Source organism: Aythya marila, assembly GCF_965140915.1.
Source record: "Aythya marila genome assembly, chromosome: 5".
Classification (NCBI taxonomy): domain Eukaryota; kingdom Metazoa; phylum Chordata; class Aves; order Anseriformes; family Anatidae; genus Aythya; species Aythya marila.
The window spans coordinates 33,767,730-33,782,865 of NC_139046.1; the positions used below are offsets into that span (position 1 = coordinate 33,767,730).

General features: G+C 41.1%; 1 pseudogene across 1 annotated transcript in view; it reads right to left on the bottom strand.

The window, feature by feature from the left end:
- LOC309878605 (cytosolic phospholipase A2 epsilon-like) overlaps positions 1-15,136 on the bottom strand; it is a 42,693-nt pseudogene that overhangs the window by 10,340 nt on the left and 17,217 nt on the right. Inside the window, exons 6-16 of the transcript XR_014319584.1 lie at positions 8,064-8,200; positions 7,295-7,423; positions 6,633-6,673; positions 6,029-6,071; positions 5,571-5,634; positions 4,443-4,612; positions 4,220-4,318; positions 3,580-3,617; positions 2,184-2,319; positions 707-843; positions 93-318 (exon numbers count right to left, since the gene is read on the bottom strand). The product of XR_014319584.1 is annotated as a cytosolic phospholipase A2 epsilon-like (transcript). The remainder of the gene's footprint in view (positions 1-92; positions 319-706; positions 844-2,183; positions 2,320-3,579; positions 3,618-4,219; positions 4,319-4,442; positions 4,613-5,570; positions 5,635-6,028; positions 6,072-6,632; positions 6,674-7,294; positions 7,424-8,063; positions 8,201-15,136) is intronic.

A 15,136-nucleotide genomic window follows, 5' to 3' on the forward strand; every position in this document is an offset into this window, starting at 1 on the left:
TCCAACCTCAGACACACCGTGATTTACAGTCTGCCCTCACTGATGTATTTTCTACGTATGCAAATCTGAAGAGAAAAGCACTTCTTTTGTACCTTTTCATGAAACATGGTTTCAATGATGAGTCCCCATAGGTCTGTGAAACTTATCTGATGTCCTTCCTCTTTCCGCTGGCACAACTCTTTCAAGTAGTATTTCAGACGATCCGGGGCAAAACAAGTAAAGAACTTATTTTTAAGCACATGTCTTCGGACATCATTGAGTGTTTCCTTAAGGTCCTTTTGGGACCAGTCAGGATCCTCATACAAGTTTGCCATGGTCCTAAAAAAAGTAAATAAAGAAACAGAAGGAAAAGTGTGAATTCTGAAGCTGAGCTTTGGAAAGTAGTGAAGGGTTTTGTAAAATGACTTGATTTACATCACAAAGCACACGTGTGTGTGGTACCATCCACATTTTTAATCAGGACTGCTTTAATTCCAGATGCTAGCAAATACCCAATGAAGGAAATGAGGAAAAAAAATCACAGCAGTAAAATGAAAGCCCTTTCTTGATACTGGCCAAAAATATTATGACGGCTTCTGATTTTGCAGAAAACCACTAGATATTTAACAAGGCTCCAACTAACGTCTCACCACTCTGACTCTTTGGATCACTTCTCGACAACATGTATAGAAAACTCGTATGAAAACTTTGCAAATGTTGGCCTTACCATGTTGTGCCAGATAAACCAGTGATGTATGAGACACAGTCCAAGACATTCAGTTCCTGCACACTCTGAAGGTGAGCGTACATGGCTGTCAGAGCTCTGGTTCCACCACCCGTTGTCATGATTGCCACCAAAGGTACCTGTTCAATCCCAAAACACATGCATTTAATGAGGTGGTGGGGGAAAGGAGATATATGCCAGTGCTTAGAAAAGAGAGTATTACAACACTGATAAAGTAATAAGGATGCTGCATGCCATTGGTCGGCAGGGACAAGCAAGGCTTGAATTTATAATGGGGCATAGGTGGAGCATAGATGCCCAGAGAGATTGTGGAGTCTCCATCATTGGAGACCTTCAAAAGATGCCTGCATGTACTGCTGGGCAATCTGCTCTGGGTGTCCCTGCTTGAGTAGAGGGGTTGGACCAGATGGCCTCCAGAGGTCCCCACCACCCTAAACCACTCCGTGATTGTCTTGTGCAACAGGACATGAAAACCATGACCTCAGACATCAAAATTTCAGTGCTCTGTTGTAAAACCAATAGCACAGGAAAGAGGAGCCATATTCACCCTTCCTACCATGTATGCACACAAAATACTAGGTATACAATTGAATTGTAAATACTGTTTTTCCTGTGATGATACAGAAATTCAAGGTCTGGTAGTCTTAAGTTTAACCTTCAAATATGAATTAGCTCAATTAACAGTAAAGACAGACACCACGCACTGGAGTGAGTTCACAAATCAGGAGACTCTGGGTTCTGCAGGGAAGTATGTGTGCCTCTGCATCTGAGGGGAAGGAAATGTCAGCTTGGTGCTGGCATTTAAAAGCAATGTCTTGTGTGTGAAAGGTCCAGCTGTGAAAAAAATTGCTGAGCTCAGTTTGGGGCAAAACAAGGAAAACTTGCCATCTCTGCATGCGAGTTCAGGCTTTGCAATGCAGTCTTGGTGCTATCATTAAAAAAGAGAAAGAGAAGCCTGATTTTTCCCTGTCTTAGGCACTCTTCTATCACTCCCATTTATCAAGTGTATGCTCTAGCTGCAGCAGATGTTAAAGTTAGACAAGCAGCATGCTCTGCTCACACAACAGGAACCTAGATGCCAGATGCCAGCACAAAATGCATAACAATACAAAACCCAGTTTGAATTGTGAGGAGAACTGCTGAATCAATGGGTTAGGACTGGCAGAGATGATTGTGAATCCTAAAAGGTTTGGCTTCAGTCCTTAAAGCACCTAGCCCACCTCTGCATCATTCTGTGGACTGCTATTCAATACAGAGATGGATCCTGTAGGAACAAGGCTACATGTTTTTTTGTTTTTGTTATTTTTTTTTAATTGATATTGCCAACGAGTACTCATTTCTTCTCTAGAATAACAAAGCCAGCTATAGCTTGCATAAGAAACTTCCCGATCTCCTGGAAATAGTGAAAATTGAACACAAATGTTACATTTTGACACCCAGCTGTGGAGAAGTCATCTACCTCATCATCCTGCAAGTCCTCCTCCAACTGAAGAATGTCCTTCAGAGCTGCTGCAACAACCTTCTTCCTTTTGCAAATGAAATCCTGTTCCTGTGCACACAGGTCAAAGCCCAGGCGTATGTCTAAGTCTTCCTGGCTGGAACACAGCATCAGGTACCACATATCATGCTTATAGTCTAATTCAGTAATTGAATTGTTTCTACTTCAGAACTACATATGCTTCACCATCACATCTATACAATGCAGAATAGGAAAGGATGAAATGTTTGAGTTCGTTCCTAGAGAATGACAGTAAATCTTCCTTTGGATTGAGGAGGCTTCCCCACCCCTCCTTACTGAAGATGCCTGAAATTAGATACAGCTACCAACTAATAAAATTGCTCCATTGCAGACATGAAGCCAAAAGCCTGAAGAGGGCAGTATTTTAAAGGTGGCTTTCAAACGCGTTTTCAAAGTTGTGCAAACGTCCACTGATGCCTGTGAAGCAAGGACTTTCAAGTTCATTTTTCGTGGGGGTGTTTAAAGTCACTTATGAGTATTTATAAGTAGTGCAGTAAGAGTTTGGAAGCTGCTATGAAAATCTTTCATAGGTGGGGTAAGGGAGAGACCTTTAAATGACAACTGTAAATGGTATGTCTGTCTCATAGAATATACGCTGAAAACAGCATGATAGAAGATGCACCTGAATTTGCAAGAGAAAAGAAGCTTCTAGAAAACATAACACATTCATCCTCTGAAGTTTACTAAGGCTTTAAACATACATAATGCATTTTCTTTGTTTAAAAATAAGCAATCATTTGATTGAGTTAATTTGCATTTATCTCTTTGAATAGATGCTTAAAATATACATAGTTACATTTATTGTGTCAATTTTTTTCATAACCTAGGGTCAACCAGGTACTCTGGCTTTCGTCTTCTAGTTCCCCGGTCTCTGCTTGGGGAACAGAAGCGATTTCTTTCTATTAGTTTTGAAATGATGCTTTTCTTGCAAATCAGCATTTGGAAATAATTTCTAGAGGTTTCAGTGAGTGCCTACAGTGGGCCTTAGTGAATAACTTGGATTACAGTAAGATATCAACAGAAGATTTGTGTTCTTGATAAAACCTTTCCTTCGTTTGTATAGTCCCATTACATGAAATTACAGGGCCTGAAAATCTCTGTATTGTGTACTAGGTCTGTTTCATTACATAGTCTGAAATGAAAACAAGCCAGCATTCAAGGCACATGTGGCAGTAACAAAAGGATTGCAATTTGACTGACAACTTTCCAAATGCAAAGGGACATGGCTTAGTTGTGGACTTGGTAGTATTATGTGATGATTGGACTTGATGATCTCACAGGTCTTTTCTGACCTAAATGATTCTACGAATCTATAAAGACAAATAAGATATCTTACCACTTTTTCAGCTTAAAGTGGAAATCAAATTTTCTGTGCTGAAAATGAGAAAGGTAAAATAATGAATATTGGTATTTTGTTTAAAATAGGCTGTTTTCCCTGATCAGAATGAGACATAGTTATTTTAGGTCATTGTTATATCTACAAAGCTCTGAACTTAGTAAGCTTAACTACACAAATAAGAGAAGAGCTGCAGCAGTACACCTCCCTGAAAGGCTCCACCATTAAACATTGGTCTAGAAACTGCGGTGTTTCACAAAACAATGTGAGATACCAGGAGAAGCCTGAGAGGCTGCGCATCCCCAAAGCATGGCTGAACAGGCTGTTTGGTCTGCCTCCTGGGGGGCTAAGCCTCACACCCCGGTCCCAGTGGCACCCAGTGACCTCAGCCTGGGTAAGAACATGAACCATACAAGGAGGGTGAACAGCAGCTCAGGCATTTTTCTTCCTCCTTGTCTCCTGGATTTCATATTTCATTTTGCTCCAAACAATTTACTTAATTGTGCATCACACTATACACAAGGGTGGTTAGAAAACAACTGATTCTGTATCAGAGAGGTGGTCTTCAGTTTCTTTACCTATGGAACTAGCAACAATTTTTGGAAGTTTTTGAAGGAGCCCCAAGGGCCAGCAGACATACCTCACCGACTACTTCCCGCTCGGAGGGGAGAGACTTCAGAGGGAGAGTCAGGGGGATGCTTCTTCTGCTCCTCCTTGCTCCACATGACACACAAGCACACTGAAAAGGAGCACGAAGGTCCTTTTGGTTAAGACAGAAATATTCTTCTCTTGCTGCCTACCTACACATAAAGTTCAGTTTACAGCACTGTCTGTGTTGACTACCACATTCAGAGGTAACGTACACAGCTGGGAAGCCTCCTCTTCTTTGTGAGTGTGACATCCAGTGAGGGCTGCTTGTATTTAGCATAGTGGAAGAAAGTGGGATCTGGGATAGGGGAGCAGGAGCCACAACCCAGTGAAACTCTCTGGGTTTCTTCAAACGATCCTCTCACTGTAAACATTAGCTCATTCTCTAAAACAATGAGATAAAACACACACAAAAGTTACCTTTAGTTGCAAAAAAAAAAAAAAAAAAAAAAAAAAAAAAAAAAAAAGAGAGAGAAAGGGAAAAAGGAAAAAAAATGTAGATTTGAACAATCCCCTTCTACTCTTCCTACATACTTAGAAAGCTGACATCTGAAAGCTATCCAAGACCCAAACACTACAGGTGGTTTTATCTTTATAGGGGGCCGAACAAAAAGCTGGACATGAATGTGATGTGAATGGCAGCGAGTTTTAGACTGCTGCACTTCTATTGCAGCTGCATCATGACACAGTAAACACAGCGAGGTACCTTCCTCTGTAAACCATCCTCATCCCAGGCCAAGTAAGAAGCAACAGAAGATCTCAGTCCCCTAAAATAAGATCACGTTCTGCAGTAGATGGCCATATTTATCTGAAGAGATCAGCTAATCCTGTCGGAGTATGTTATGCATGCTCTGAGATTGCCTACCAGATCCAGACCCTCAGGGGAGGTGGGTAGAGGAACTTCTAGATTCTGGATCTTGACCAGGGTCAGGTGTGAGCCAGCTGCTGAGCGGCTAACCCCTGCAAAAAATGAGGTGTTTCTGTGCACGTGCAGAAGTTGAACTGTCAGAGGTTCTGAGGAAAGTTAAGGTCATGGACTATCGTGACCAAGGAAATAAGCTTCTTCAGGGATTAGCAGTACTACAGCACAGATTTTCAGGATCTCAGCTTGGGGCCTAGATGCCCTCTGTACAGGCATCTGGTGTCTGGCACAAGGCTCCCTGTGCAGTCAGAACCATGAACCTACATCTGCTGCAGCACTGGCAGCGTTCCCTATTGCAAAGATTTTGCAGATCGCTTTAGATGTGGTCAGTTAAAGCTTTAGCATTTAGATGATGCAATTACTAGGCACCGTTAGAGAGGGTAAAATCACTAATATTCAGTTAATGAATTAGCAAGCTTACCTGAAAAATGCTTCTTTTTTATCCTGCTCTCCAACTCAACTTCCAAGCAGGCTAGTTCACGACACTGCAACAAACATGACCAGGACAAAGAAACAGATTACTCATCCAGCCATCTCACTACCAGGGCTGGCAAGTGTTGGAGGGGTCATTTGTTGAATGCATGCACTGAACCTGCTGGAGGCTTATTCCAGACACAGTGAAAGAGAGATTTAACTTCACTGTTACATGGGAAGAAGTTGCTACGCTCAGCACACTGTAATTTTCCGTGGGTGCAAAAAAAAAACAAAAAACAAGAGGAAATGATAGTAATCTGAAGACTCCTCTAAGGGAAAATAAATCTCCTAAGGGAAGGAGTGTCACTGAAGAATGACAACTTACAATGTTTCTTGCACTACCATCATAGTCAGCTAAGGTAAGGAATGGCAAGAGAACAAAACAAGCAATATTTTATGTTTTACCACTATTGCCCCATTTGTGGTGATGGTTTCAGGAGGATCTCGGCTAGAAAACAAAAACAAATAGTATGTATATTATAAATGATAAATCAGGATATTGTTTTAAACAGGACATACGTGTATTTTTCGCTCTTGAACACTTTATTTTTACTTGCTTCTTTCTATCATTTTTAGAAGTACTCTCACATTTTCTCTACAGGCCACATAGCTAACCTACAAGAAATAATTCAATTGCAATAAAGCACTTGGAAAGTGCCTGTAACGGCCTTACTAACACGTGTCCCAGATTAGGTAGCAATAATATCCTCATTCATAAGCTGCCCAGAGAATCTGTAGACTCCAGTAAATCTATAGACTTAGTTGACCGAAAGCCAACTTTGAACTATGTAAATACCACTTTCAAAAGAAAGTTATGGAATTAAATATCATGAAATCATTCTCTACATCATGGCGTTTTCCTTTCTTACAGCATCTTGCTGATACACACAATGAGTCTGGAAAAAGGAAAGCTCTGTCTTTTGAGATGATACTGGGTATACAGAACATTATCTGCATTGATGCACCCCTCTCTGAGCTGCTGCTCCCATAATAATGGGGTTTTACTCACATGCTTTCCAACAGAAACTCAACTTCTAGCTCCTCCCTCCTCTGAAAATGAAAGAAAAAAAAGAAAGAAACAGTCTCAGTTAGTATGTGCAGAGGTTTGCAACGCGGCCTTCAGTTTTGCAAGCACAGTTTCCTTTATTCTTTAATAAGTAACAACATTCTGTTTCTTGCTTGCTATTGTCAGCATTAGAGAACAGAGGCAGCTTTTTCTTCCCCAAGGAAAAGATCTCAGCTGCAGTAGCAGAACAAAGGATGTTTACAAGTCTCCCTGCTAAACCTTCATTTTTCACACTTTGTCTGCCAGCTACCACACACTGAGCACGCCATGCAAAGACTTAGTTAGTGTTTAGAAAAATATTGTGGAAACAGGCCTGGTTTTGCTGTCCTTGGATTGTTTTTCTTTTTATAATCTTTGTGATGATTAGATAAACTCTGTTGTTTTTTGTCAGTTTAGTCAAAGTGCAAAGCTTCCCTAAAACTGCATCTGATTTGGGGCATTTGGCCAGAATATATGCCAGTGTACAATTTCCCAGATTTTAAGTAATTTTGTTATTCTACTTGGAATCTGTTCCTGGTTTTAAGAGACAGAAAAGACAGCACATTTCTAGTATGTCTAGATGTCACGTTCTTTCCCCTCTGGTTAACTTCTGACTTAATTCTTACCTCTGGATTTAGTGGGAATGCCATAAATACAGTTTTCCCAAGGGAGATTTTAGCTACATCAAAAAGAATAATTGCTTGGTCATCATCATGAATGAAGTCGTCATCAGAAACAGTGATTTCCAGGATATTCTGGGGGGGGAAAAAAAAAAAAAAAAGCTACAATTCCTTAGAACATCCTCCAGAAGTATGACATTCTGCAGCTATTCCAGGTTCAGCATCTGCTTTAGAGTGAGGAAATAGAAAAGATGACCAACTGTCACAAGGAATAATAAGATAAAGACCGCAATCTCCTTTATAAATAGCAGCTTCTAGTCTCATCAATTAAAGCTGAAATGAGATTTCTTTTGGGTCATCATTTCTGGTTGGAAGTAACTCTCACCAAAACTGTAATCTTTTAGGAAGTAATACGAACAGCCTGAAACCCTACTTTGCCCCATACCAACAGGAGCAGTAGTCGTCACTTCATACTAATACCTTTCAAGGCCACCTTTCTGTGGTCCTCCACTTTTAGCCAGCTTTGCTCATAGCTATTTGGGAGTAGTGTAATTACCAGTTAGCTTCCTGGCTTTAATATCTCTATTTCGCATCCTCTCACTGAAAGAGGACTCTGTCATTAGTCCCATCAGCTTTTGCAAGGAGGTCTGGCTGACAGTACTGATATAAAAATAATAAGTATCTGTTAGGAGGGAAGTAGATTCCAGCAAAAGCAAAAAATGTTTCACTCCAGCTTGCTACTACAGGCAGATGAGACAAAGAGAGTTTATGATACCTTGACTTTTCTTTGTATCCGGAAGTAGAACGTTTCATTCCACACAGGATTTCTGCAGTTCCTGATGGTTTTGGTTTGGAATTTGTCATCTGAAGCGGTTGGCAACCAGAGGCTCACGTAGCAATCAGATTGGCTTACTGAGGAAACACAGACACAAAATACCTGGCAGTGGAAGCATGACACACGAGATGGAGGCATAGAAATGTTCTGTAGTTCAAACATGGATAAGAGATGTCCAGTACTTCCTAATATACATAAGCCAATTGAGTAAGATAGGAATCACACAGCTAGATAAAAACAATTTGTTGTTCATCGCATTATTTTAATAAGCAGAATATTTGACTAACTATGATCAGTCTCACATTTAAAAAACAAAAAACAACAACAACAACAAACAATTCTAGACAGTGGATACAATAATATAAATAGCCAGAAATCTTATATTGCCCCTTATCAACATTGCTCTCTGGAAGTTTGGCAGGAAAAGAAATTTGCCACCTAGAAAGCTGTCTGCATTTGGCCACACTATCAACCTTTGAAAAAATGTGAATACTTTCAAGTGTTTGCTAGATCTCAAAAGCAAAAATCTCCACACCCTGCATAGCCCATCTCAGACTCAGTGGTGTGACTGATGGAGCAGAGCCCCAGACTTTGAGAGGAACTGGATATGAGTTGTCTGAATGGCAAGAGCAGACCATTGCTCATCCAGCGAGATGTTTGAGGGTACCAGCACTGAATAGGCCAGCCTGGCACTAGCAGGATGCAAAGAAATTAATGTCAGCTGAAATGGTGAAACAGCAACAGAAGTAGGTACCAGCAAAGGAACCAACTGAGGAAGCTGGGGAGACCCTATGTGCTCACATAGCAGAAACAAACTTAATGCTGGCTTTTCCTAACTTTACCTACTTTACTTTGTAAATATTTGTAGGGACTTAATGCATGCAAATATTTTGATATGCAATCCTTGTGTGTAGAGCATGAAAAAAATTAGAATATGATCTAAAAAATTGTCTTCCTGAATTCTCACTTCTGTATCTGCACTAGAATTGTGAGAAATCTTAAAAGAATCAGAGTTTCAGTCTGATTCAGATAATAAATGCCAGGCCTACATAGCTATTAACCATTTATAATGGAAAAATTAATTATCCCTCCCACCTAGTGTATTGTCTCCTTAGGTGGGGTGAGAAGGGAGAGACCTACATTTACATACTTCAGTAGGTCATTAGGTAGCCACCAGGTTCTTTTCCTGGTGTTTGCTAATGCCTGGAAGACCTGCATAACAGTTACTACTCCACCTTTTTTCCCAGAGAAAAACGAAGAGGCAGAAAGACTTTGGAGCTTGTAGATGAAGGGAGAGAGTGTGCATTTAATATAAGGGATCAGATCCCATAGATCATGAGCCAAGCAAACACCAAAGAGATTCTTTGATCTTGGACAGGAACTTTTCCAGGAAAGGCTGACCAACTCTGTGGTGTAAACAAAAGCTTTGGTGAGAAAAGAGGAGAAGGGGAGAATTCTGGTCCCACAGCAATCACTAGAGCTACCTATTCCATAGGCAGAAAGAAAAATACTTAGCTTCTGTAAACACAGACCAAGTCTTGAGTAAGTTCCTCAAGAGAGGCCATTGCCTCCCCTCTGATAAAGTGCTGTAAATCACTCAACCCTCTGAAGCTGGCAGAGACATGATGTGTGGGAGGAGAAGTACAGGCAAGTAGTTTGAGGTGTTCTCTCTCAGTCTGTGATACAGTCAAAATTACAGGCAAAATGTATCATGTCCAAAGTTAAGAGTTAGTCCTAGTTTCTGTGTTCGTAATATCAGATATACTGCTTTGGGATATTTTGCGTAGATTTAAGGTATCACTTGTAACCCAGAGGCCACTAGAGGAGTGCTGGGACATCCCTAAAGGATGATGTCTCTCTGGTGGGGAGATAGTTAGGTAACACTTTACACTGAATCTAAAGGATTTTCTTGAAAATGCCAGGTGATTTTCCTGCAAAGGACATAAGTTGCCTTTCTGTCTTTGAACCTAATTCAATTCCACAGACAATATTTCAGCATTGCAGTTTTTTGCATAGTTGAAGTGAAAGGATACTAATATTGACTTTGGCAATGATCAGTGTAGGATTCTATTTACAACATGCTGGAGGGCTGTAATTACCAATCTGTCTGATACACTGAAATAGCTCCCCTTACTGGGCTGTCTGATGGCCTGCCAAGCCATGTACTCATCCTGATACAGGTCTGATCTACAGTTTCTCAAGAGCACATAGGAAGCCTGTACAAAAGCCTAGATCTGAACATGACTTCAGGCCATCCAGACCTTCACTCATCTCATTAACACCTTATCACTGCTGCTGTTAAGCATTCCAAAAATACAAGTCCAGCCTCCCTGAAATCATTAAAGTAGTTGAGATGCAATGTACTTCAGAAATGCTACACTGATCTGAGGCATTTTTCTCCTTTTTGTTTCTGGTCATTGCAGGGTACAGTAAGGACACATTACAGTATTTTTGCTGTAACTGCAAAGGCCAGTTCCTTTCTCTTCTTCTTCTTAATGAGAATTGAGATGCTCTATCTCTTTTTAAATTTGAGCTTTCAACCATACAATGTATAAAATAAGACTTATGATAAAACTGAGAAAGCTGACAATGCTAAGTCTGAGCTAAGCACAAATGAACTGCCTCAACATTTATGAATCTCTTTTGTTATTGTTTCATCAGTAAATCTGTAAATTCCAGAAACATTTCCTCCAACAAAACATTTTCATGAAGCTACTTTCTGAACTTATTTTTCCATGTAAGTGTTGTTTTCATAAATATTTACTTAAAATAAGCTATTGATGATTCTTTGACAAACTATAGGAATGTGGGCTATATAAACAGGCAGTGAGATGAATTAATAACTGGCTGAACTGCCAGGCTCAAAGAATTGTGATCATCAGCACAAAGTCCATCTGGAGGCCAGTCACTAGAGGTGTACCCCAGGGGCTGATTCTGCAGCCGATAGTGTTTAAAATCTTCATTAACAATGTGGATGATAGGATGGATTATGCAGATGATACACAACTGGGAGGAGTGGCTGACACACTAGATGGCTGTGCTGTCATTCAGAGGGACCTGAACAGGCTGGAGAACTGGACCAACAGGAACCTCATGAAGTTCGTCAAGGGAAAAGCCAGGTCCTTGACGTGAATGGGAACAACCTCATGCACCAGGGCAGGCTGAGGGGCCAAATGGCTAGAATAAAGGTCTGCAGAGAAGGAGCTAGGGGTCCTGGTGGATATCAAGTTGAATATAAGCCAACACTGCGTCCTTGTGGCAGACAACACCAAGATCATTCTGGGCTGCATTAGAAGGAGTGTTTTCAGCAGATGGAGGGAGGTGATCCTTCCTCTCTACTCTGCACTGTTAAGTCTACATCTAGAGTTCTGAGTACACTTCTGATCTTCCTAAGAAATATGAACACACTGGAGTGAGCCCAGAAAAAGACTACAGAGAAGATCATGGAACTGGGGCCTCTGATGTACGTGGAGAGGCTGAGGCAGCTGGGACTCTTTAGCCTGGAACAGAAAAAGCTCAGCAGGATCTTAACTTATAAAAATACCTGATGGGGATAAGAGGAGTGAAGAAGTCAGATTCGGACTCTTCTCAGAAGTGCCCAGTGAAAGGTGAGAGACAAGGGGCATGAACTGAAATATAAGAAATCCCAATTAAACACAATGAAAAGGTTTGTTTATTTCTTTTATTGTGAGGGTCATCAAGCAATGGAATAGGTTACCCAGAGAGGTTATGGAGTCTCCATCCTTAGAGATGTTCAAAACCAATAGAACTTAGGTCTGGGTAACCTGCTCTAGCTGACTCTACTTAGGGCAGAGGGTTTGACTGGATGATGTCCAAAGGCACCTTCCTACCTCAGCTACTCTAATTCTGTGTGTGATTATGTTCAGCCGGTCACAGACAAATTATGTATAATTGTTAGTAACTATTGAGTACAGATTTAACCTTGAAGGTGAGGTGAAGGAACTAGGACAGAGCACATTCTCTTCCCATGGACAAAGGGAACTGTGCCACATTAGTCTGTGCCACGGTTTATCTACAGTCCCTACTGGTGGTCATATGCTGTTGTTTCCCACCAAATTCCTGTCATTTTCTTTGTTTTCCTTGAATTGCACAGACAATACTAACTAATCCCCATGATGTGACATTAACTGAGCTTATGTATTTCTGTAGAAGTGGCAATTTGCACAAAGTCAAACTAAGCTGTTATGGAAACTTTGAGACCAACAAAAATAACAGGATAGCAGGATGGTTGATGAAGACTATGATACCCTCGTTACTCGGGAAAACTTGATTAACAAGATTTTTTGCTCCCCCTTATCCTTGAAAAAACATACAAAATAGCTAAAAAAAATCTTCCAGTTTATTTATTGCTACCTATGAGCTAATAAAAGAAATTATATCTGCATTTTCTTCATGCTCTATTTTAATGTAACTTTATACTGCTGGGCACCATTAGCAATTTCATGCCATACCAAACTCTTATGTCAGTGCACATGTTGCAAATTCATTCCCTGATGACATAATATCACCCCATGGGCATATTGAGACATCTGAACTCATGGTCTCTTCAGATGTCACTACTGAGTGTCATTTTTATCCTCTCCCCATTTTCAACTTCTGATTCAGTTGCATTTGTGTGCTGGCGGACTATTTCTCAACTCTGTCTTCATGCTAAAAATGGGCTAAACATTCAGAACTGAACCTGGATGTTCAGAACCACAACCAGCTGTTTGCTGCACTGTGAAAGTACAGTCCTATGATACATTCTCAAAATTAACCATCACATGCTAAAATCATTCATTTCTATGGCAAGTAAGAAAATTAGAGCATAGAAGACCAAAGCATTTAAGAATATCCAGTCTTGCAAGAACGGTAAACAACCTACAAAATCACATCTGTCCTGTTACCACAATGACAATTGCAAAAAAAAAAAAAAAAAAAAAAAAAAAAAAAAGATTACTCCTAGTGAATTGCATGGGCACAGACTGTTTTCCTTTGAATCTAGTTCACTGCAATTCACCTGAAAGGAGGAAGACAGCCACACACATTTCTCAATTGGCAGACATGGTCTCCAGGGACATTTTCCCTCACCAACATCGTATAATGCAAACAACGTTAAGAAGTTACTTCCAACTTTCATCCGTCTAAAAGCTGATTTGAACTGAACTCTGTCTCTCCAAGTATCCAGATGCAACACTCATCTGTAAGTGTACTATTATTCTCTGCAGCTTGCCTATGGAAGTTAAAAAGGCTCACAGATCTACCATACTTTATCAGTACTTTACCAGAAATGGACAGAGTCCCCACGTGAACTGGCCTTACACCCTGCACAGGCATATAAGACAAGTGACAAGTCAGGATTTGCTTCCTGGGTGCAGTACCTGCCATGATCACAGAGCAAGGCTTTTGCACCCTGGGTCACTTCTGCCTCCTGCACCACTGGCACCACTTACATTTGTGGGGCATAAGTGTCACCTGCACCAAGCATATTCACCCTGATTTGCCTGCATTTGGTTATTTTCCTTCGCAAAAATAACCACTTTGATTTGGAGGCACTGTGACTGCAGGGGTACCGTTCCAGAATGGATAATACAAGGGCTTCCACAAAACAGTTACAGAAGAGAAGAACAGTTCTGAGTTCCTCATTTTAAAACATGCAAAGTCTCTCTTTATCCAAAGGTGAAAAAATGAAATGAAGATCCAAAAACAAGAGGAAGGTTAAAGGAGCATCACAATTGTTCTGACCCCCCAGCTCAGGCGAACAGGTATCCTCTTACAGCTGAGAAACATAAACATGGCCTTCAGCACAAACATGAAGCAAGACACAGGATCACTTCCAGCTTTTTAAGGAGGCATTTAGCTGCAACATGCTTTGTTCCTGCTTACACATGCACCTGATTTCTATAGTTAGAAAAGATAACTGATAAACACAATCACGTTTCAACCCACCCAAGATTTCACCTTGGCCTACCTCAGCTCTGACAGCCATGTCATAGAACCCACCTAACCATAGCCTCTTGAGCCAGTAGGACCATACTCAGCAGAAAAGGTGCTGTCTCTGGGAAGAAATCATCTGGCAATCTGAAAATCATGCCAAGTATCTTCTTATTACGGACAGCTCAAATTCACCTCTGCAGTTCAGGTGGAATTGCAGACACTTAACACTGATAAGGTTGATTACGTTAAACCAGACTTGACACCTCCTCTCTCCACCCATGCTGCATTAATGAGCTTGATTGTGTTCTCCAGCAACAAAGATCAGCTCTTGGCCTGCTCTATCAGCCAATACCCAAGTTATTGGGCATGGTTAAGAGACCTGGCTGTCACAGAGACCTCTTTTTTCAAGGTTGCATGAAATCCAGTGGAGTCCAAGAGGGTTTTCATCTTTCACGTTGTACTAAATCATAGTGAGGAGGGCCACATCACTGCAGGTCTGTGTTACAAGCACTGCCCAAGGACCTGGGAGAGATCTACTTCCACTCAAAGCACCTTAAGCCTCTTCCCCTCTTTTAATGTTAGGGCTTCAGGTGTGCCAGATGAGCCCTCAACAACTGTGTCTACCGGAGTGGATTAGGAGGGTCAGATCCAGCTGTGTGCTTTAACAGATACTGTAAAACAAGTAAATGTTCACGACAGGGAAGGCAGACCAGGCTGGGAGCTTAGGGACAGCTCTGCATGGACACCCAGTAACTCATCTGTTTCAGAAAGCAGCTTTAGGGTGTTAGAGAACATGAGCCACAACACTCCTCCTCTCCAACTGCCTAGCTCCTTATCCTTCTGGCAAACACAGTCATTGGATGAGACATTAGCAATCAGGAAAGCAGCTAATGCACTGTTTCCAGATATTCCCCTTAACTGTGGGGAATTCCCTAGGAGAAGCGATGCCATTGATAGAGTTGGGAAATAAGAATTTTTGTAAAAGTCTCTGGGGCTCATGTAAAACATCTGCCTTTCCCTCCCTGAAGTGAAATGTTTTTGGTGGCTTCCTTCACTGCTTCCCCCTGTTGGGTGGA